The sequence below is a fragment of the Protopterus annectens genome, chromosome 9.part0 (genome assembly GCF_019279795.1).
Source record: "Protopterus annectens isolate FY-2018-M chromosome 9.part0, PAN1.0, whole genome shotgun sequence".
Taxonomy (NCBI): domain Eukaryota; kingdom Metazoa; phylum Chordata; order Ceratodontiformes; family Protopteridae; genus Protopterus; species Protopterus annectens.
The window spans coordinates 1,397,461,556-1,397,485,447 of record NC_056743.1 but is presented as its reverse complement, the minus strand read 5'-3'; the positions used below and the strand labels follow the sequence as shown (position 1 = coordinate 1,397,485,447).

Genomic DNA, 23,892 nt, shown 5'->3' with positions numbered 1-23,892 from the left:
GCCATTTCAATTACCAGTGAGTTGAAACTTAGAGCGTCAAAACTTTAAATAATTGTATGATATATGTTTTTCTAAGTTGTTGACATCAAGTTCCTGGGTTTTGTTTGTATTTGTTTGCTCATCCTGTGAGACGTCTACCATTGGATGAAAGTAGCAATTCTGTATTCTGATTGGCAGGAACTTCTGATTGGTTCTGTGTTACACTTTTAATGTTTTCCATCTCACTGATTTGACCCCCCCCCATAATAGGACCAGTCTATGTATTTTTATAGGTTACTTCCTCAGTTTTGTTCATGATTCTGATGATGTCTTATTGACGAAAGTGCTTAACCATGTATTTTTTAACATGGATTTTTATCCGTTTTTTGAGTGCTAACTAGTCGTTTTGTTATTTTGGTATTTTTACGTTCCAGTGCCGGTTTAGAGTTTGTTGTTTTTAATTTATATATAAAATATGTGGGTGTAATATATACACACACTTGTATTTGTGTGTATGTGTCTGTAAATGTATGTACGTGTATATGCACATAAAGATCCATGCATTATGTATATATATGAAGCCGCGATGGTGCAGCAGTAGTGTTGTCACCTCACAGCAAGAGGTTCTCCCCTTCGATTCTTGGCTGGTGTGCCTTCTGTGTGGAGTCTGCATGTCCTCCCCGCAGTCGAGTGGCGTTGGAAAGACATGTGTAAATGGGAGTGCCTTCGTTGAAGGTTGGGCATCGAGCTGGCACCTCTGCACCATAAAAATCTACTGCCGATCATTAGCGGACCGGAGTTCCGCTGTGGCAACCCCTAACCGGGAAAAGCCGAAAGAAGAACAACATTATGTATATATATGTATGTATGTATGTATATATATATATATATATATATATATATATATATATATAAATATATATATATGTGTATATATATATATATATATATATATCTATAGTGTGTGTTTTATATATATATGTATGTATATATATATATATATATATATATATATATATATACACACACACACACACACACACACACACACACACACACACACACACACACACAGGCATGCATACAGACATATGTGTGTGTGTATATATATATATATATATATATATATATATGTGTGTGTTCATAGGTTCATACTAGGCTATCTGCCCTAGGGCATTTATAAGCCTAGCCAGAGTGTGTTTGGCTTTCGCCACCCATTTTAAATTAATTTTGCTATGCCCTTTTTCGAGGTTAGTATACTGTGCCTCTGTCTAACAGTGACACAGAAGTGATACCCGGGGTAAACCTATGATCTCCCATCCACTCATCAAGACTCCTCTTGAAGAGAATCAATGAGGGACTCTGCCTAACCTGGACTGGGATTTTATTCCATAGTAAAGGGAGCCTCTCTGTTATGAATCTGTCCCTGCAGCATGTCCTATTTATTTCAGTGCTGAGGTTCAAGTCTCTCGAGCGTGTAGCTCAATGGGATTTGGATTTTCTGAGGTGCAGCATGTCCATTACTTCCGGGTTGGACATGGCTTTATACGTCAGCTGCAGATCGCCTCTGAGCAGGCGGTATGCCACTGAGTAGAGCTGGAGTTTCTTTAACCGGGCAGCATATGGCATCTGTTTTAGCCCTTTGATCCTCTTGGTGAGGTACTTTTGGAGTCTTTCCAGTTGCTGCAGGTGTCTGGTAAGGTACATCCCAAAAGGGGCATTGTACTCAATTATGGGCCTGATGAGGGATGAGTAAAGAGGCACGATGACCTCCCCTGATCTAGATGTGAATATCTTCATGATTAGGTGGGCTATATAAAATGTTTTTCTAACTACTTTGGCCACGTGGTTGTCAAATGAGAGATTGCTATCAACTTGCATTCCCAGGTCCCTAATTACTTCTTCCGTACTTAAGGATTACCACCTATGTGGTAATTTGTGGGCACTTATTTTTTGCCAAAAGGGATGACTATACACTTTTTGGCGTTTAGCTTGAGGCCATGGCTCTGGCATCAGTTGTCTGTTTCTTGAGGCCCTTTTGTAGGATGCTTGTGTCGGCTGGAGAGTCGATTATGGCGCCCAGTTTGCAGTCATCTGCGAATTTGGTCAGCCACAGTCCTTCGTGTTAGCCTGTACCTCCGAGAAATATATACCGAACAAGAGAGTTCCCAGGACTGAGCCTTGTGGGATGCCACTTGTAACTGGTTTGGAGTCTGACATGGCTCCAGCAATTCTAACCATGTGGGTTCTGTCCTTGAGCCAGTTTGCAACCCATCTAGTGACATAGGGGTTTATATTTAAGCTGGTGAGCTTATCTATAATGCCCGAGTGGGGTATTTTATCGAAGGCTTTTGCAAGGTCCAGGTAGGCTGTGTGGACCACCTTCCCCTCGTCAATGGCCTTGGTGACTGTTTCAAAGAAATAGACCAGGTTTAAGAGGCAGGATCTGCCCTTAACAAAGCCGAACTGGTTAGGACCCAGTGTCTGTAGGTCCCCAATATCTTTATTTATGAGGTCCATGATGATCCTTTCCATAGCTTTGCAGACCAAGCTAGTCAAGCTTATGGGGCGATAGTTTCCAGGATCCGTTGAGGCACCACCTTTGTGGAGAGGGACCACTGTTGCTGTACGCCACTCTTTGGGTACATATCCTGTAGTAAGGCTGAGATTGAACAGTAGTTTTATGTTTGGGTTTAGTTCTTCTTGGAGTTCATGTAGGACGCAGCCCGGGACACCGTCCGTTCCCATTGATGCTGTGTTTTTTGCTTTGGAGAGGGCGGCTCTTACCTGAGCATCTGAGATGTCAGGGGGGCAGCACTCTGCTGGGATAGCTATTTGCCCTATTGGTGGGGAAGGGGAGGAGAAGTTTGCACTGAACCTGTCAGCTGGGATGTTGGCAATGTCTGTGGGTTCGGTGTATTTTTTGTCATTTTGGACTAATTCTGAGCATATCTGGGAATTCCCACCCAGGTTCCTAACATAACTAAAGAAAGCCTTGTGATCATCCTTAGTGTCATGTGCAATTTTTCTCTCGAAGCTGGCCTTAGACGATTTTATGAGTGCCCGTAGTTTTTTGCTAATACTGATCAGAGATGCCTTCCCTTTTTGGGATTTTGCTGTGTCATGTAGTAGCTTCCTCCTTCTATTGTATAGTTTGTTTATGGCTGGGGTCCACCAGACAGGACGCCTAACTGTGGAGGATTGGGTCTTGGTTTTATTTGGGATTGCATGATCCATGCATTCCTGAAGGTGTTCATAGAATGCATTTATAAAGGATTCTGCGGTCTGGACTGTATTTTCCACAGGCCTGGAGGCTTTGAAGGATTCCACCTCGGTTTTGAGGAGTGTGAAATTTGCTTTAGAGAAGTTTTTCACTGTGGTTTTCTGGGCAGGGGCTGGGGTCGGGATGTGAATATCTAGTGAGATTAGTTTATCTAATTTAGTGATCTAGTCCCCATGTTGGTGATGATCAGGTCCAGTATGTTTTCCCCTCTTGTGGGAGTGGCAACAAGTTGTTCCATAGCATTTGAGTTTATAAATTCTAGGAACCTTTGGGCTAGGGTGTTGGCGCTAGAGTAATGCTCCCAGTCTATGTTAGGGTAGTTGAAGTCGCCCAGTATAATGGTGTTTGGAGAGACCTTCAGATTTTCCAGTGTTCTCAGGAAGGCCGAGTGGGGTTCCTGGGTTTGGGAGGGTGGTCTGTAGCAGGCTATAAACTGGAAGGCAGTTTTAACCACTGTTAGTTGCACATGGATAGTCTCTGATGCTTCGTGCTGTGCCACCAACCTGGAGGTGTGGGTATCTTTGACGAATATTGATACTCCCCCTCCTTTTGTGGTTTGGTCCAAGTTTTGGGGCCGAAAAACATGGTATGAGGTATAACATGGTAGTGCTGGGGTGCTCTCGGGAGCCTTGAAACAGGTTTCTGTTACTGCACAGATATCTATGTTCTCCATGCTAAGGAGAGTTTCGAGTGCATGCATCTTGAGGTTTAGACTTCTGGCGTGGAGTAGCATTACTCTTAGTTTCTTATCCCTTGTGATACCTATGGAGATGGGTTTGTCTTTTGAACCTTGCCTAAAAAAGGCACTATGGGGGTGGCAAGAGCCTTTGCCAATATCCGAAAGCCCAGGGGTGACAGGTGCAAGCCGTCCTTAGCGAAGCATTGTGGCTTGTCGAGCATGTCATCCCAGGCAGACAGGCATTGGATCCCCTTTGAATGACACCAATACTTAAGCCAATTGTTCTAATTGATCATCTTGTCTTCATATTGTAGCATCATTCTTGGTGAGGGTAAGATGCTACTCAAGGTCAGGGTCATACCGGCCTGGGCTACATGCTCGGAGAGCTCCTCTGTCTCTCTTCATGTAGTCCAGGGAGGTACGTCTCAGGTCATTCACACCAGCATGGTATGTAGCTACATCTATATATAAATCAAGCTCTCTCTCTCTCTCTCTCTCTCTCTCTCTCTCTAGCCTCTGCTGACCCCAACAGTGATCCTGCAGGCAGCCACTGCTGTTGGCAGAGTTTTCAAGAAAAAGAGGGGAAATAGGGGTGGGTTGTCGGGTCTTTATCTGTATCTCTCTCTCTCTCTCCCTCTCACACACACACACACACACACACACACACACACACACACCCCTACTGACAATTTAAAGTTCCTAATATACCTCCTAAATGTCTTTAGAATGTTGGAGGAACTGTGAGCAATTGGTGAAAACTTGTGCAAATACATGGAAGACTTCATAGGCACCCATCCAGGAACTGAACTGGAGTATCTCATTGCTACTCATTGTACCACTGTTTTGCCCATATATGGGCATATGTATAGGGTTGTATGTATTTACATTATATTGTGTGTGTATATAAACTGTATGCATGCACACAGACACAAACACAAATGTTTGTGTGTGTATGCATATAATGTAGTGCATGCATACAATATGTATGCATGTATATTTTTTATGTAGACTTTGTACAGCTGTTGGTAGTGTTCTTGTCTAGCTACTTCCTGTAGCTGGCAGTTTTGCTGACAGACTGCCAGATTTGTTGATAGACTGGCTCCACAGGAGATGAACGGCAGACAGCAGATCCAAACTTTTAATGTTTTATTCTGAAAGTTCTAGGCAGGGTGCTGAAAATGTGTCTGGATGCCAACAGACTGTATATTTTCTCTTTTGTTATGGCAGACAAGCTGTGAGAGTAGACAGTCTCTTATCCTTTATTTCCACATACACAAATTTTAAACAACATGACATTTGTACAGTACTGTTCAAAGCAGGGTAGTATGAAATGACTGGAGAGAGTTAATGTGATCATGAAGAGGGCGGTAACACAGAGTTGATGATTGTAGGAGTTTCCTTGACCTCTACCCTGTCTTCCTTGTTGCTAACCTACACTAGAATGACACGTTTCCTGATTTGAAGTAGAGATTAACTCCTTGAGCTGAGAAGAGGAGAGAGAGAGAGAGAGAGAATAAGAAGAAAGATAGAGACTATGCAGAAACTATTGAACAAGCAGACCATGGACTGTGATATGTAATGGAGAAGCTCTGTCTGCTGGTGCAATGGTGAGATCAAAAACTGGCAAGATACTTGCTTTGTGTTGTGTATGTCTTTTTTTCTTCCTGGGGTTGTACTTCACTGCCTAAGTTTTATTGTGTGTGTGTGTGTGTGTGTGTGTGTGTGTGTGTGTGTGTGTGTGTGTGTGTGTGGTGAGTTGCTCAGTCCAGAACTGTATATTGTTGTTTCCTTCTTTGATGTCCGAGTTCATTTAACAACTTCACAGTTACTTGTTTTGAGCTCATCTGCCTTGCAGTCTGCCATATGTCATACAAGATATACTGTTAAGCTTTACTATTAGTAATAGTTTCCTAAGTTTGCTTTGGTTTACATTTAAAACAAAATGTTCTTTTCCCACCTGTTTTTGTACTGTATGAATTGCTTCTTTGCATCATGTTTTTTTTTTTTAACAGTTGCATGTTAATTTGAAAGGTATGTGGATACATGAAAGAAAACCTGTTAGGTTACCCAAAGTGCCAAGAAGAATGAATCATAGCTATGTTGATGCTTCATATACTTTTTTTTCTGTTTTTCTTTCTTTTCTGAGGTGTATATGTTACCAGGTGCAAAAGTAAATAAAAACATAAAATAAAACTTTTGATTATGGTTAGAGATGTTTCTACAGTTGTTTTCTTATACTGTAGATGAGTAAGGCTTTACTTATCTGACACATTGCTTCACTTTACTCGCTTTGTTTGCCTTTAGATTACAGATATAAGCCGGATACAAATATATCTTTCTACAGATGCCACATCAGCACAGTGGTAACTACTTCCAGCAATTGTTTTTTCCCCTGTAAGCCAAACAGGATGCCAGTGTTTTTTTTTTTTTTTTCTTAATTGAAAGGGAATTGTTTAGGGGTGGAGATTTGCTTCCCTTTTCTTTCTAGCATAAAAAGTTAATTGAAAAAATGCCCAATAAATATACTTCTCATCCTGAAGATGTCCGATTGCCTGCCTAAAAATGAAGAACACTGTAAAAGTAAATTTAAGTCTTGTCACAGGCTTCTGTACTATAAGGAATTTCTGTCATAGGCTTTTGTACAGATGTAAAAGAGCAGATGTTGACTCGTGTAAGCTGTTTCGCTGCCAGGACATTATTATTGGTATTATATTTATTTCAAATTTTTTTGCCTTCAGTTTTGTTTGGAAAGATAAATGCTCATATTTTGTAGCACCTTGACTGTGTATTCTTTTTAGTTTATTTGGATAGCTTGTTTACTTTTTAAACCTCCAAACAAATCCTGACCTTGTGTGGCCAAGGTAGAATTACATGTCCAGGCTTTCAATGTAGCCTGCACTGAGGACTCTTACAGTAAGTAGCCTACAGCTCAAGGTTTACTGTTATGTTGATGTTGAGGTATATATCACCATATTTGGTCCTCCTTTCTGGCTAGGATTTGGTGGTAGGCTCATGAAGAAAACACTTGACTTTTCCCCCCTTTCCTTAGTGAAGAAGATCTCTGTGTTTATGGAACAGGTTCATTACTCATCTTCTACCAAATCAGTTGTAATCACTTATATAAGGCAAGAGACCTTCTAAGGCATGCTATGCCATACCTTTAAGACTTGCCTAACCTGTTCATCTAACCCTTGCAGATGACTTTCCTTGAAGTTAAAACAAAGACAAGTGATTAATTGCATATTTGCAAAAATTGTAATTGAAAGTCAGGGTAAGTGATTCAGAGACGTATGTCTGGGTACATAAGTTAGGACTGAGACTCTGGAAACACATTTCTTTTTAGCTGTTACACTGTGTGTGGCTATACATAGTAAGGTAGAAGGCTGACAGTTTCTGAGCTGCTTGTCTTGCCACCAGTCATCCCAAATCAGTTTCCTTAACTGTAGTTATTCTTACCATGCTGGATATTCATCAGACTTTTCTGATTGTATCATTTCTCATTTTAACGCTGCATTACTACTAAAAATGTAATTTAACATTTCTTACTCAGTTTTATTGATATGTCTCGGTAATTTTTGAATTATTTGAGATTATGATTAATGTTATAAGCTTTTGTATCTAGTGAGATCAAGTATACAGGGTTGTGGAAAGTATGTGTTTAAATTGGTAAACATCTATAGGATTGTAAATTATGTAAGCAACAGATGTGAAACCTACAGGTTTTGCATGTTTAATATTTGCAGGTTTAAAAGTACTATATTTTTTAGAATTATTTACGTGTGATTATTCTTGATTTATCTGAAAACCTTGAATCCTTTGGGGGTGTAGAACAGATTGTGGGGTCTACAGTCATTTTCATATGTGCTGACAAAGTTTGTTTCCTTTGCCACATTTCTTTATCATGATGTTTTTTTTATAAATGGCTTGGTATGATCGTGAAGAAGATATACAGTTGCAACTGTTTAAGGGGGATCAGTAGCTTTCTCCATTCTGCAGTCTCAAGATGTTTGGTGTTGGTAGATGTCCTGTTACTAATTGATTTGACAGCAGTTTGTTGATGAAAATAAAGTTAGCCCATTGACTGGCTGAGGTGATGCAATAATCTAGATATGTACCCACTGATCCATCCACAAGAATCACATGGGTTTTTTTCACCTTTCCTTGCACAAATGTTTGCCCTCATCTTTGAGAGGTGTGTGTGTGTGTGTGTGTGTGTGTGTGTGTGTGTGTGTGTGTGTGTGTGTGTGTGTGTGTGTGTGTGTGTGTGTGTGTGTGTGGCTTTTGGATGATTGAGCTCGTCAGATGGCTAGCTTTTCCTGCCTTGTGTCCATATCTCCTTCCTTAGAAGTACACGTTTATGGCATTTCCTTTGAGCACCACATAATCTTTGACTATGATTAACTGTAAGGTAAAAGAATAATATCTGAACTTACAGTGTCCAGTCCATTAGAATTTTGGTGCGAGATCATTGCTCCTTGCTTTGAACACAGAGATCTGTTTGAGGTACTGTCTTAAACTTTGCATTTTGTAGATGTTCTTCGTGTTTCACTGTTGCATTCATTACATTTGGGTAATCTGCTGGTAGGTTGTCCTCAGTCGGCCTGATTAACAAAGTCTTAGGTCTTGCGTCAGTTGCCGTCCTTTCTTCCATGACGTCAGGTCGTCAGGGGTATAAAACATGCAGCCAACGCCATTACATCAGTCTTTCTTGCCGCGCGTTGCCCGAAGCAGAAGCAGTTCGCAAGTGCCGGTCGGCCGACTCCTGAAATTTTCGTTTTCGAGTTTCAGAACCGAAGACTTCAAGTAAAACCTAAGTACTCTGTTGGGAAAACTTTTTCTTGCTCCTTACCAATGTCAGTAAAAGTTAATTGTATTACTTGTGGGAAGCAAATACTTCATAAGGATTTTCATTTGTACTGTATTCCTTGCCTAGGCCCTGACCACGACGTACCTTGCTGTCGGTTTTGTGCTTTATTTAATAAGCGCACTATCCATTGTCTGTACATTTTTGTTTCTAAATATTTCGGTTCTTGGTTTAATTATCCAGAAATAATGTCGTTTAGCCATCCAACTATCGGAATACCCGCAAAGAAAGAGACAGGCCGTTGAGGTCCAAAACTGCCGATGACGCTTCTCCTAAGCCCAGTTGCCAGTTCGCCGGTACTCAGTGTGGCACTTTCGCAGCCCCTGATACCCGCTACTTCTGATTCGCAGGCCTCTACCGAAACCCATTCGGAGTCTGGTATGCCGCGAGATACTTCACCTGTGGAACCCGCAGATTTCTCTACCTTGGATCGGTCCGGAGCCACTGTGCAGGCACCGGCTTCTGAGGGTGTATTCAGGCCTACAGATTTGTATATTAAACAGACACCCACTTTAATTTTAAGGCCAAAATCTCAATCTATGTCTAAGAAACCGATGCCCAGGCCACATGTTCAGGCTCCTATACCTAAAACAACAAATGATTAAAATGGCTGAAGATTTAATTACTCTAATCAGAGGTAGTCAACCACCCCCTTCTAAGAGGCCTAGGGCTGAACTTGACTATGAATCTTCTGAACAGGACTCTGTTTCTTCTGACTCTTCTAATGAACAGGATTTGTCCATACCTACTTATGACTCTGATGCAGAGGATTCCATTCCTTCTGCTTCTTTCCCTGAGGATTTTTCTTTTGGGGAAATTTTACATACCTTAAGGGAGCATTTCCACTGGGAAAGTCAGGATTTTTCTGAATCCAAAAAGAGGCTTAGGGATTTCCTTCTTCTTCCTCAGCATAGGCCTTTGGCTATACCTCCTGTACTAGACATAGTTGATGTGTTTTCAGAATCCAGTATGGCACCTGATTCTCTGCCTCAGACTCCTTGTAAGCCAGACAGATACTACAGGGTTCCTAACTCCCGCAAATTCCTTTTCAAAAATCCTGTTGCGGACCCTAAAACCATTTCTCAGGGGCCCAAGGGCATTAAGGCTTCTACTGCTAAAAATCCTACCCCTTCTGCTAGAGACTCCAGGGCGCTGGGTAGATGGGGTAAAAAGGTATCAGGGCTTTAAACTGTCAATTCCATATGCTAAAATATCAACAGCATATCATGGGACTGCTTAAACAGAAAATTATTTTGATTTCTGACTGTGTGGAAAATAAGGACTTACAGGAATTATTGTATTCAGCTGAACAAGTTGGAAAACATACTTTGCAATGTGGTTTTGATTCTTTGGAGGCCTCTTGCAGGGCTGCTGTTACTGGGTCTGTGCTTAGAAGGCATGCTTGGCGCAAGGAGCAATCTCTGCCCGATCATGTTAAAGCAAAATTGCTGGATGCTCCTTTGCAGCAGGACCATCTGTTTGGCAATAAGGCTGAAGAAGTTTTAAAAAAGATGGAAGATGAAGCTAAATCTATGCAAACTGTGAAATATTTCTTACATGTTCAACCTCCAAGATTTAGTAGGCACTGACCTACTAAGAACTGGTCCTTTCCAGTTCCTTCCAGAGCCACTCAAGCCAAACCCAGGCATTTCAAAAGCACCAGGTTTCGGTCCCAAGGGTCTTTCAGAACTAAGCAATGGGGTGCCTCCGCTTCCAAATCTGGAAACAACAAGACACCTCCCTATGGTAAACAGTCTCAATGACTTTCCTTTAAAATTGCCAAGCACTTACTTATTAGCTGCCCCTTTTCTGGGGGGGGGGGGGGGGCTGGCTCTTCATGCAAAAAACTGGCAACTTATAACCCAGGCCAAATGGGTTTTAAATATAGTGTCCCAGGGATACAGGTTTCATTTCCACAAGTTGCCAACTCCAAACGGATGACCAGACCCGCCCCCAAATCAGTGGGCAGAGGTTCAGAAACAAGTGCTTTCCCTCCTAAACATGGGGGCTATTCAACTAGTACCAGAAGAGGAAAAGAGATGAGGTTTCTATTCCAGACTTTTCCTGGTACCCAGAAAAGACAAATCATAGCGTCTAATTCTGGACCTCTCTACTCTAAACACCTTTCTGGACATTCCAAAATTCAAGATGCTGACTCTTCACCAGTTACTTCCTATGCTAGGCAAAGATGCCTGGTTGGCAACTCTAGATTTAAGAGGCTTACCTGCATATCCCAATCAGGGAATCTTGCAGAAGATACCTCCGCTTCAAAGCAGGCTACTTGCATTATCGGTTCTCTGCACTGCCCTTTGGCTTATCTGCTGCGCCCAGGGTATTTACAAAATGCCTGGCCCCAGTAATTGCATTTTGCAGACAAAGAAATATTCAAATATATCCGTACCTGAATGATTGTCTAATTCAGGCAGGAAAAAAGTCCATTCTTCTAAAACATCTGGCGTTTGTAAAAAGGGTTCTAACTTGTCTAGGGTACACAATAAACGAAAATAAATCACAACTAGTACCCTCACAAAAAATTACATTCCTGGGTGCAAGCTTGAATACAACTGCCCAGATGGATTTCCTTACGCCAGAAAGCAAATTCAATTGGTGACTTACTTCAAACAGGTGGCCACAAAAACCCTGCTATCTGCAAGACAAATACTGCAAGCCTTAGGGTTCATGGCCTCTTGCATTCTTCTAATTCCATATGCAAGACTGCATATGAGGAAACTTCAGTGGTACTTAAAAAAATGTATGGAGTCAACATTGTCACAGCCTGGAAACAGTGATTCCTGTCATACCTTGCCTGCAACTAGAGTTCCTATGGTGGGCAGAGGCCTGACACCAAAACAAGGGATTGCCATTCACACCACCCCCTAAACCCTAACTACAGACGCATCAGACTATGCATGGGGGGCTCATTTGGCAGGGAAGTGCATTCAGGGCAAATGAAGCCCAAATCAAATGCACCTTCATATCAATCAAAAAGAAATGCTAGCTGTACAGAATGCACTGACAACTTTCAAGGACTACCTTCATCCAGGACAACTAATGGTAAAGATGGACAACACCACAGTTATGTAGTACATAAATAAGCAAGGGGGTACACATAGCATTGTGGAACACTGCCTTGAGCTATCAAGTACAACTACAAGCTCAATTCTTGCCAGGAAACCTGAATATTTTGGCAGACAAACTCAGCAGAAATCTCATGGACCCACACGAATAGAAACTGGAACCACAAATTTTCAACATGTTGACACGCAATTGGGGGAGCCCAGACATAGATCTTTTTGCCTCACCCCAGAACTACCAGTTGGACAAATTTTGCACAAGAACTCCTCACAAAAAAGCCTGGAAAGTGGATGCTCTGTCCTTCAGCTGGGAAAACCTATCCGTCTGTGCCTTTTCCCCTCTGTCTCTGCTCTCCAAAGTTCTACTAAAAGTCAAACAGGACAAACCAAAAATGATTTTGATTGCTCCAGACTGGCCTCGCCAACACTGGTACCCACTCCTACGCAGTCTGTCACAAATTCCTCCATGGCACCTGCCTCAGACACCTTCCTTACTGTCTCAGCAGAACAACCAAATTCTGCACCCTCAGCTCCAAACATTCAGTCTTGCAGCTTGGCTAATCACTTAAATTCCCCCTTAGCATCCCTCAGCAAACCTGTGATGGATGTCATTTTGGAGGCGAGAAGACCTAGTACTAGAAAATCTTACGCTGACAAGTGGAAAAGATTCTGTGCCTGGAATCAGTCTCAAGGGATGAGCACAGCAGTGCCCAATTTACCTCAGATTTTACAATACTTCACTGAGATACTTCACAAGGGCCTGTTTTTTTCTTCCATAAAAATCCATGCCTCAATTTCAGCTCATTACAATACAGAACCACCCCCTCTTCTCTCATCCTCTGCTAAAGCAGTATCTCAGAGGAGCCAAAAACATGAAATCACCCAGGAGAGCTCCAACCCCTGCCTGGGACCTTAACTTTGTATTGGAGAAACTCACTCTACCTCCTTTTGAGCCAGCTGCTACTGCAGACCTAAAATTTATTTCCTGGAAAACGGCCTTCCTTTTAGCAATCGCTTCAGCTAGAAGGATTTCTGAATTACAGGCCCTTATGGCAGTGGAGCCTTTCATAATTTTTCATGTGGACTGGGTGTCACTCAGGACCGATCCATCCTTCATGCCCAAGGTGGTATCCAGTGTGGCTCTTAATCAGTCCATTCATTTGCCAACTTTCTTTCCCAATCCACAGAGCAAGGGGGAGCGAATTCTGCATTCATTGGATGTACACGGACAACTTGGATTTTACTTGGACAGGACTAAATCTCGAAGAAGATCTGAACAACTGCTGGTAGCATTTGCTGCAGAGGCAGAGGGAAAGGCTATTTCAAAGCAAACCATTTCCAAATGAATAAGCCATTGTATTAATTTTTGCTATAAGCACCATGGAAAACCTATCCCCCAGGGCTGCATCTACTTCTGCAGCCTTTCACAGAGGTGTTCCTACCAGGGATATTCTAGAAGCTGCTACCTGGAGTTCAGTTCATACTTTCACCAATTTTCTCTAAATCCAGAGCTGGCTTTGCCACTGCTGTTTTGCAGGGCCTTCTAGCCGGTCCTAATGCTGTATAAATCCATCCTCCCAACTTTAGCTTTGAGAATCTACCCAAATGTAATGACTGCAGCAGTGAAACACGAAGAACATAGTACAGTTGTGTACACTTACCATAAATGTAGATGTTCAAGTGTATTCACTGTTGCAGTCCCAGTTACCCTCCCTCCAGCCCCCTGTTTTTTCTCTTACTATGCCTCTCCTTTCTTTTACTACACTTACAAGCCTTTTTGGTGTATTTGCTTTTGTTTGGAGGCATATTTTTGTGTTTTTAATTACTTATATTTTGTTCCCCTTTTGGGGGGGTCACCTGACATCTGGGGCAAGAAAAACTGATGTAATGCCGTCGGCTGCATGTTATACCCCTGACGACCGGACTTCATGGAAGAAGGGACAGCAACCGACGCAGGACCCAAGACTTTGTTAATCAGGCCGAGTGAGGGCAACCTGCCATCAGATTACCCAAATGTAATGACTGCAACAGTGAATACACTCTTAGCATCTACATTTATGGTAAGTGTACACAACTGTACTTTGTGTCTCTATAATTTCATATATAACATTCAAACATCAGTGATTTTTCTCCTACAAATACAATTTTTCTTGACTCTCCAGATCCTGAGTGGGCCTGCACAGCTTTATAGGCATACAGATGTAGAGTACATCCAGTATTATATTTTTCTTATTGAATTCCTGAATTAGATCATCTGTATGTAGTGCATGTCATAGTTAATTTTCTTGTATACTGTGTGGTTTATAGGTTGTTACTTGCACTACAAAGATTAAGAATTTTATCAGTTCTGTACTGTTTTTGCTACCATATTTAAAAATATGTGGTGCAAGTTTTCATCTTGCAGCAATTCCAGTTCTGCAGTTGGGCAGATCAGTGCATGGAATCAACATATTAACATTATGATTTTTTTTTTTTTTTTTTTTTTTACTTCAGGTTGAATGTATACTTCAATAGCAGAATGATGCTTGCTGTTGGAGATGGCCAACCTGTTTTAATACATATATATATATATATATATATATATATATATATATATATATATATATACTGTATAGGCTAAGATTTGTTTGATGTCCGTCCCTAATAAGATGCTTGTCTGTGATAGTGGATAAAGCCTACTTTTCTGTGTACTACTTGTTTTCTCACTGGAGCCAGTTCTCTTTTTACTTTATTATCCTCTCTGGTCTGTCTCCTCCTTGATTGTGCTGCCTTTTGTTACGTCCACTGTATTTTTAACATGTACATCCAGTTTCCTTCTACTAACCAGCCTGTAGTTCACACCAGTACCTTGCTATGAGCATCACCTAGTGCCTAAGCCCATGAGTAAAGTATACAGAAGTGAGAGTAATGCAAATTTCATGCTGTACCTTTGTTAGTTACTCATTTACCTTAGTTTCTTAATTTCCATAGTTCATTTAGAAGTTGCTGTTCCTTTTTTTTTTTTTTTTTTTTTTTTTTTGCATCCTGGCAGAAACAAGCCCAATGGTTCCGCTACATGCATCTGATTGATCCATTTGTTATGCATTTATGGAAAGCTAGGATTTCTGGGTAGCAGAAGCACTACAATCCATTAATTCCTACCCAGGAATTCCCCACGAGCTAGTCTGCTGCTTAGTAAAAGTCAGGTGGTAGGGAGCAGACTGGCTTTGCTGATCCTGTGGGACAACCACTCCTCTCCTGTCCTCTGTTAGAGCATCCCCTTCCCCCGCAGCGTTATTTGCAAGCTCCACTATAACTGCCATCTGTGAGTTCACCACAGCTCGGAGTGCAAAATTGCAAATGCTTGCCCTCCAGTACGGGTGAGCAGACAGCGACTGCTCACTCCTATCCTTCCCTTGCCAGCTGCTGCAGGTGTTTGAGCCACTATTCGAACTTGAATTGCATGTGACTTATTCAAGACTTTAGCCCATTATTTGGCCTTTAAGTTTCCTCATCTTATGACAGGTTTTTTTTTTTTTTTTTTTTTAATAATTTCTTTTAATCAGCATGATTCTATCTTTTGCTATTTGATAATTGTCTTCACATTCCATTTTAAATGTAGCCTGAACCCTTTTAGTCAAGCACTTACTATGTTTCATTATTGAAATGGTAATTTCAAACAGTAATAAAACATAAGTGGAATATTGCTGGTCCTATATTTTCCTGATATTGTAAAATGTGAATGTTAGCGCTCTTCAGAGCCCTTTTCTGTGTATATTTTAAAATGTCACTACACAGAGTTGACTCTTATGCCATGAAAGTTTAAAGTACCTTTCCTTCATAGATCATACACAGCAGCTTAGTGTGTGTAAGCATACTGTTAAAGTTGAGACTTATATTTTCTCAGGCACATGACTCTTAATGGAAGGCTAGTGGTAAATTTTGAAAGTTTTTTTGAACAATGCTTTGTGTTATAATTTTTAAAAGTTATATCTGATGTCATTTTCATTCATTCCTCAGCTGTTGGGTTCAGATCCAGTCTTTGGATCCGACTCAGAAGCTTCTTCCAGCTCGTGGAACAGTGACACTCGCATACTCCTCCTTTACCAATAACACCGTAGTCATCTAACATACCTCAGATCTCATTTGTTGCCATTAGCATACAGATGTTGTCACTGTACATTCGGGCTTAGCAATTTTTTTTTCTGTAAGTTATAACTTGCATATCTTTGCAGTTCTATGTCTTTATATCGTTATAAAGTGCTTCCTTCCTTACTGTATTTTTAAGATTTCTGTCCCATTTCTGTATACTAGCGTATCTATTGAATATCATTGTCTGTGTTCCTTTTATTGTACTTTTTAGTACTTCTTGTTTTACAGTTTTACAATAGTTGGTATTTTTCCTCTCTCTCTAATCTTCCTTCAGTGAAAAAAAAAAAAAAAAAAAAATCTTCTTAATTCTTTTTCTTAAAGCACGTCCGAGAAACCTTCTGATTTAATGTCAATTTTAATTTATTTCTTAACAGTTGGTCTCTGAACCAACTCTTGGATCCGACTCTGCCGTTATTTTAGTGGAGTGGGAAGCTCTCAAGCTCCACTCTTAACCTAACATATCTCCGATCTCATTTCCCTGTTTCACGTTTGGATGTGGTTGCTTTGAGCTCTCAAGTGTTTGACTAGAGTTCATTCTTTTTGCCGCGGTGGTGCAGTGTTTAGCGTTGTCACCTCACAGCAAAAGGTTCTCCTGTTCGATTCTCGGCTGGAGCACCTTCTGTGTGGAGTCTGCATGTTCTCCCCGTGGTCGTGTGACATTTAAAGACATGCAGGTAGGTGCATGTGTGAATGGGTGTGCCTTTGAAGGTTGGGTGTTGGGCTGGCAACTTGGCACTGTAAAAATCCACTGCCAATCATTAGCTGATCGGAACTCCACTGTGGTGACCCCTAATCAGGAAAAGCAGACCGCAGCTCCACTGTGGCGACCCCTAACTGGGAAAAGCCAAAAGACTTAGTAGTAGTATTTCCTATAAAAGTCTTAAATTTCTTACTGTTTCTTATCACTAATACCTCCCTTTTACATGTTTTTTAGTGTTATCTTCTTACAATTGTTGGTACGCCTTTTCCCCCTTTACACACTTGTAGTGTAATTACAATTACCATTGTTGGTATTTGTCTTTTTCCCTGTTAGTGAAAGAAAAAAAGAAAAAAAAAATCTACTATTTCCTTCTATTATTAAAATGCCTGAAAAGGGTCCATCTGGCTTTAGAAAGTGCGAGAAATGTGGGCACAAGTCGATTGTCTCTGAAGCACTCGCTTTGTGCGTCTACTGTTTGTACCTGGCCCATTTAGAGGTGGATGACAGAAAAAATAAATTTAATTCTGAAAGGACTGCTACCGTCTTCCTTTTCAGAAGCTATTTCTGGGATTCAACCCCTGAAACTTAAGCTTAAGGAGCCTTTGGCTAAGCCTTCAAGGCCTTCTGGATCCCCAGCTCCCTCGTCAAATCCTACCATGGAACCACCATGGAAAAAAAACCACAAATTCGGTTACGAAGACTGCTCCAGCTCAACTAGCATCTTAGTCGCAAACAGCTTCCTCGGATACTAGCTTTTCAGATCCAAAGCCTTTGCCCACTCCCAGGTGTTCCCCCTCCATTGAACCAGTAACCTATAGAGTACCTTCCCCATATCTTGAGTCCCAACTGCACTGTAGGTCCCCTTCAATAACTTCTCATTCTCCAGAAGTCTGACCAAAGCTGATGTGAACAGAATGATGAAGAAGTTTACCTTGGTGCAGATACAGATGGGAGTTCTGCCGGCTCCTACCCTTTTGGGTCTGGAAGTTCTTGTTTGTACTACTCCAATCTCGCCTCCTTCTCTGATTCAACCTATCATTTTGGAGCCCTTGGATTAGAGTATCTCAGGGCCATCTGGATCAGATCAGAAGATCTTAGTATCTTCGATCTTGAGGCAGTCTTGAGTGCACCAGCTCCAGTTTTTGAGCCGGACGACTCTCTGAGCTGAAGCTTGCCTGTTGGATCTGAGACACTGCAGTAGACTCCAAAGTTGTCGGAGCCATCTCTTCCCCTTGGAGCCTCTGCATTGGACAGCTGTGTTACAGCCTCCACCTTGGTGGACTGTTTTCAGGCAGGGGGAGAGGATGGGGAGGAAGCATGGCTTCTCTGTTCTGTCAGCTTCCTTCTCCCTAGAGCATTCTGCCTTTAAGGTGGTGGAGAGAGTATTCTCTGCTTCTGCAGGACGGATGGTCCCTACCCCCTCAGATCTCCCCTCTGGATGCCATGTGCCTCTACACTTTCAGCTTCTGCATTTTACTCCACAGGGACAGCCAGCCCAAAGTTTTCAGGTTACCCAGCAGGGTATTATCTCTTCCCGTGTTTCTCCGGAGCAACCCACCTAAGAAGTCCCTATGAAGAGTAAGTGCAAAAGGAGGCACTTGGACTTCCCTCAGGAGCCCATCACCAAAGATACTGATTTTGAAGAGGAAGGGTCCCCAATGTCACCACCTGAAGACATCTCATTTGGAGACCTTCTTGAGATTCTTAAGCAGAGGGGTGGTTGGTCTACCGATAACCCTTCACTAGATTCGGTGTAGAAAGTCTAACACAGGTTATAACACAGCATGATGTAACAACTAGTCCCCAAAGTAAGGAGAAACAAGAGGAGCAGGAGACATCTGAAGACGAAATACGGACATGGGAAAGAAAAATAGATTTAATACAGAGCAATGTTTATGCAAAGGAGAAAGCAAAACTAAATGCAAAAAGAGCAACATGAAAGATACTTGAAGAAAAATACTGGCAAAGACATCCAGATATGGAAAATTTTACAGTGCAAAAAAATAAGAAAAAGAGGAAAAGTAGAAAAGAGATTAGTAATGGAGAAGTTAAAGAAATAGAAACTGAGGTGATGGATTACCTGCAAAGTGAAAGATTTGGTGTAGAAAACTTAACTCTTATAACACAACAGGACAGAGCAATGTACACCCAAATTAAGGAGAAATCAGTGGAGTGGGAAGCATCTTATCAGTTCATATATGAAGATACTTTTGGAGTCTCCCATAGGAAGCCAGTGCAGATGTTGAGTTGGAGCTATACAGCATGGGAAAGTACAGGAAACTGTAGCAACTCTGGCACAGTCAATGTCATGGAGTGATAGGCCAGTAAGTTCTCATACGAAAGAGCAACGGAGGACAAAACAGAAGAGAATGTGGTACATTAAAATGCTATGGAAATATCTATAGAATCCCCGCAGGAAATGGAAAAGAAAGAATGTGCCCTCAGTTTAGAAGAAAGTGATCTAAGAAGAATTGCTTGATTTAATAGAGATGGATAGGCATATTAAGATCAATGAAAGAAATAGATTGCAGAAGGTCAATAAAACCCAAAATGTTAGAAATTTGATAAAACAAATGAACACAGTAATTAGGACTGTACATAGAGTCATACAATATAATAGAAGTAAATAGGAAACATTACTGTGCAGCCAGATTAATAATAGGGATGACAGCAATTATGGATGTCTCAGAGGGGGCTGAGATTTATTGGGGAAAACTGGTCATGTGACCAAGGTATTGGGAGCACATAACTAGAAAGGGAAAGGTAATAGAATGGGCAGAGGTCAAGAATTTATTTGGACTGCAGGTTAGAGATTTGCCTTCCCTATCAAGAACTGATATCATAGTATAGGCAAAGAGAAAAAAAATAGGGGGGGGGGTCCTAAATGAAAGACCTGCACAGGAAGAGTTTTAAGTAGAGTGTAGAACAGAAGCTGCCATTAAAAAAGGAATAATTAGTAGAACATATGAAATATTCCATGATAACTACAAGAATCAATCCGAGGAGATCGGAAGGGATTGGGAAGAGAGCTTGAATAAGCAATTCACAAAGAAACAATGGGGGGATAAATGGGGGGATAAATGTATGTCCCAAATTTGCAAAAATTCTAGATTTAGGATTTTTGCTTGGAAATGTTTACATAGATATTTTTATACCCCAAGTAGACTCCAAAGAATGTTTCCTCAGGTAGACAGCAAATGTTGGAGGTGTGACTGGGAAGAAAGAGGTGCATATTTTCTGGGAGTGTGGTGGGTTGACGGACTTTAAGTATTCTCTTTGGGATGCACTGTCAGAGATGCTGATTGGGCAGATTGGTGTGTAGAGGGAGATTATTTTTCTGAGCTATGATACAGAATTGGAATTGCCTAGACACGGTAAGGTCTTGCTGTGTCTAATTGTGGTGGCTGCCAAAAAACAGTTACTAGAAAATGGAAATAAAAATCTAAATTAACTATGTTAGTAGTAGTGAATATAGTAACAGAGAGAAAACGATTGAAATCTTTAGAAAAGAGTAGAAGCAAACTACATAGGAAAAATGGGAATTGTGGGAGCAATACATAAAAGGGAGGAATGAGGTTTAAAAGAAGACAGGAGCTATGTAATTCTGACTAAAAACGATTGGGTAGATAAGCGATATATAATGTTTACAACTGAGTGTGTCAGTATGGTTTATGATGTAAAATGCTTGCAACTAGGATTGTGTTGGTGTGGCTCATTTTCATTTATATAAATGTATGATTGCTTGTGTTGCAAGTGATAGTTTAATAAACATTCTTCTTGCTTAAAAAAGGGGCAGAGATCGAATAATTTATGTAATGGTGCTTACTGTAGGTGTTGGACTGACGGATGTATCTCCCTCGGATGGGTCCGGAGCCGCTGAGTAGGCACCGGCTTCTGAGGGTGTATTCAGACCTCAACATTTTTATATCAAACCGACGAAATCTGCAAAACCGAAGGCAAAGACACCTTCTAAAACTAAAAAAATGATGCCTGAGCCATGTGCACAGGCCTCTATACCTAAAAAAACAGATGATCAAAATGGCTGAAGACCTTATCATCTTGATCAGGGGTACCCATCCCCCTCAAGATAAAAGGCCTAGGCAAGACACACTGACTATGAATCTTCAGATCAGGTTTCTATTTCTTCTGATTAGATTCCTCTTCTGATCAGGAATTATCTTTACCTCCCTATGAGGATTCTGATGCTGAGGAGTCCATTCCTTCTGCATCTCCTTCTGAGGATTATTCATTTGGAGAAACCTTGCATACTTTGAGGGAGCATTTTCACTGGGAGAGTCCAGACTTCTCAGAATCAAAAAAGAGGCTCAGGGTTTTCCTCCTTCTCTCTCAGCACAAGCCTTTAGCCATCCCCCTGTGTTAGACATTGTAGATGATGTTTTCTTCGGAGTCAGGCCTGACCCCTGACTCTTTACCTCTGGCTCTCAGTAAGCCTGACAGGTATTACAGGGTCCCTGACTCTCATACATTTTTTTATTTATAAACCCTGCTGCTGATCCTGAACTATTTCACAGGGTCCAAAGGGAGTTAAGGCCTCAACAGCAAAGAACCCTACCCCCTCCGACAGAGATTCAAGGGCGCTGGACAGATGGGGGAAAAAAGGTTTATACGTCTGCAACCTTGGCAATTAGGGCCTTAAACTGTCAATTTCATATGCTTAAGTACCAACAACATGTTATGGGATTGCTGAAACAGAAAATGATGTTGATTTCAGAATGTGCAGAAAATAAGGAATTGCAGGAATTATTGCATGCAGCTGAACAAGTTGGAAAGCATACTTTGCAATGTGGTTTTGATTCTTTAGAGGCCTCTTGCAGGGCCGCAGTTACTGGATCTGTGATTAGGAGGTATGCCTGGTTAAATTTGCCTGATCATGTTAAAGCTAAATTACTAGATGCACCTTTACAGCATGGTTCTCTGTTTGGTATTAAGGCAGAAGAGGTTTTAAAGAAAATGGAAGACAAAGCTAAGTCTATGCAAACTGTTAAAGATTTCTTACAAGTGCAGCCACCTAGATTCAGTAGACACTGGCCTGCAAACAATTGGTCCTTTCCTGTGTCAGACAGAGCTCAAAGGGGCAAACCCAGATGCCCTAAGGGTTCCAGGTACCAGGCTCAAGACTCCTACAGGTCAAAGCAAGAGGTGCATCCACCTCCAAATCTGGAGGAGATAACCGGTTATGTCCCTCATGGATATGGGGGCCATTCAGACAGTACTAGAACAGGAAAAAGGGCAAGGTTTTTACTCAAGACTGTTCTTGGTACCCAGAAAGGACAAGGCCTGGTGGCCAGTACTGGATTTATCGATTTTGAACACATACCTGGACATTCCAAAATTAAAAATGCTCACTTTGCAACAGCTTCTGCCCATGCTGGGCAAAAATGCTTGGCTGGTGACTTTAGACTTAAGAGGCATACCTGCATGTCCCAATAAGAAAGTCTTGCAGAAGATACCTCCGATTCAAGGCTAGCTTAATGCATTATCAATTCTCTGCACTGCCCTTTGACTTACCTACTGCGCCCAGGGTCTTTACAAAGTGCCTGGCACCAGTAATTGCATTTTGCAGACAAAGAAGTATTCAAATATACCCTTACTTGGATGACTGTCTCATTCAAGCAGAGGACAAGGACACTCTTCTACGACACCTGGCATTTGTGAAAAGGCTTCTAGCATGCCTAGGGTACACAACAAATGAAAAGAAGTCACAACTGGTACACTCTCAAAAGATACATTCCTGGGTGCAAACTTGCATACAACTGCCCAGATGGCTTACCTCACGCCAGACAAACAAAGGCAACTGACTACTTACTTCAAACTGATGGCAACAAAAACCCAGTGTTATGCAAGACAAATTCTGCAGGCTCTGGGCATCATGGCATCCTGCATCCTACTAATTCCATATGCAAGACTGCATATGAGGAAACTTCAATGGTACCTAAAAAGTTTGTGGAGTCAACATTCACACAGTCTGGAACCAATGATTCCTCTCATCCCCTGCCTGCAACAGGAGTTTCTATGGTGGGCAAAGGCCTGTCACCAAAACATGGGATGGCCCTTTACTCTACCCCCTGCCAGCCAAACCTTAACAACAGACTCATCAAATTATGCCAAGGGGGCCCACATGGCAGGAAGATGCATTCAGGACATATGGACACCAAATCAAATGCATTTACATATCAAACAGAAAGAGATGCTAGCTGTTCAAAATGCCCTAACCGCCTTCAAGGATTTACTTCATCCAGGACAACTACTGATAAAGACGGACAACACCACAGTCATGTGGTATATAAACAGGCAAGAGGGGACACACTCTTACCCGCTTTGCAGATTAGCCATGGCACTGTGGAACACAGCTTTGACCTACCAAATAAATCTTCAAGCTCAATTCCTGCCAGGAAAACAGAACACTCTGGCAGACCATTTCAGCAGAAACCTGATGGATCCTCACAAGTGGAAACTAAATCCACAAGTATTCAGCATGATAACAGAGAAATGGGGGAGCCCAGACATATCTATTTGCCTCTCCTCAAAATTATCATTTGAAAAGATTCTGCACAAGGACTTATCGCAGACAAGCATGGAAAGTGGATGCCCTATCCTTCAGTTGGAAAAACCTTTCCTCCTCTGCCTCTTCTACCCAATGTCCTCCTAAAAGTCAGACAAGAGAAGCCAAAGGTGATATTAGTTGCCTCAGACTGGCCCCGCCAATACTGATACCCAATCCTAAGGAACTTGTCTCAATACCCAGCCTGGACCTTGCCTCAAAAACCACAACTACTGTCCCAGCAAAACAACCAGATCCTGCACAATCGACTATAGACTCTGAACCTGGCAGCATGGCTAATCATGTAATCATACGAATGACACCTCTCAGTAAAGCTGTGATGGATGTCATTTTGGACACTGAAGAAAATGGCGTCGGATGCCTCTTGTATACCCCCTGGCGCACTGACATCAGGGAAGAAGCGACAGCAACCGACGCCAGACCAAGACTTTGGAATTCAGACCGACTGCGGGACCGCCTGACGACAGGATAACCCGTGTGTGATGACTGCGGCAGGGTATACACTCTAACATCTACATTTATGGTAGGTACAAAACTGTACTTTTTGTACAGCAGAAGAGAGTGGGCTTCCATTTCATTCCATTTTCCCTTTCCTGCCA

The 23,892-nt window shown here is 41.7% G+C and overlaps 1 protein-coding gene across 4 annotated transcripts in view; it reads left to right on the top strand.

The window, feature by feature from the left end:
• Positions 1-23,892, top strand: part of MGAT1 (alpha-1,3-mannosyl-glycoprotein 2-beta-N-acetylglucosaminyltransferase) — a 334,206-nt gene that overhangs the window by 243,785 nt on the left and 66,529 nt on the right. For 2 of the 4 annotated variants that reach the window (XM_044084355.1, XM_044084358.1), the window contains exon 1: positions 5,408-5,548. The exons of the other annotated variants lie outside the window; for them this stretch is intronic. The gene's annotated coding sequence lies outside the window, so the exon portion shown is untranslated. Of the gene's footprint in view, positions 1-5,407; positions 5,549-23,892 lie in introns of those variants that run through there. 4 annotated transcript variants of the gene reach the window in all.